The sequence below is a fragment of the Frankliniella occidentalis genome, unplaced genomic scaffold (assembly GCF_000697945.3).
Source record: "Frankliniella occidentalis isolate FOCC.00 unplaced genomic scaffold, Focc_3.1 Scaffold85, whole genome shotgun sequence".
NCBI lineage: Eukaryota > Metazoa > Arthropoda > Insecta > Thysanoptera > Thripidae > Frankliniella > Frankliniella occidentalis.
The window spans coordinates 181,210-181,712 of NW_026267214.1; the positions used below are offsets into that span (position 1 = coordinate 181,210).

The 503-nt window shown below is 53.9% G+C and overlaps 1 protein-coding gene across 2 annotated transcripts in view; it reads left to right on the plus strand.

The window, feature by feature from the left end:
• Nucleotides 1–503, plus strand: part of LOC113210891 (mitogen-activated protein kinase 1) — a 33,704-nt gene that overhangs the window by 26,587 nt on the left and 6,614 nt on the right. The window lies entirely within an intron of this gene.

Here is a 503-nt window from a genome sequence, read left to right on the forward strand (position 1 = left end):
CCCTCTCTCTCCCCACCTCCACCCTCGCCCGCCATGCCCCACCCTCGTCCTTGACCGGATGACCGCTGGGTGCGCTAAAAACAAGCCAAACTAATCGCGAACAATGCGCTGTTGTTGCCTTGTGTTCTATAATTGAAAGCATTGAAAGCAACGATGGATAAATAAGCTTCTGCGAAAGGGAAAATGTTTTTTTTTTTTATTGCTGTACTTTTTCTTTCGTCTTGAAATATATTTGTGATGGGTAGCGAAAGTGGTTTGGTTGCGGTCTTCGTCCGTGCCTCCTCGATGAAAGAAAGGGATCAAAATATCGAGGGAGTGCGACCGACTTGGGGCCGACTCCGGGCCGGGCCGGGCCGGGGGCGAGCCCGCTGAATCTCAATGAGGGCTTTGGATGACGTCACGTCCGCGACGAAGGCCGGATGACTCTCCGGATGGGGAGCGATGACTGGCAGCTTTTACTTCGGCGTAGCAAAACTGTGTGCGCAAGAGGGAAGGGCCGGGGG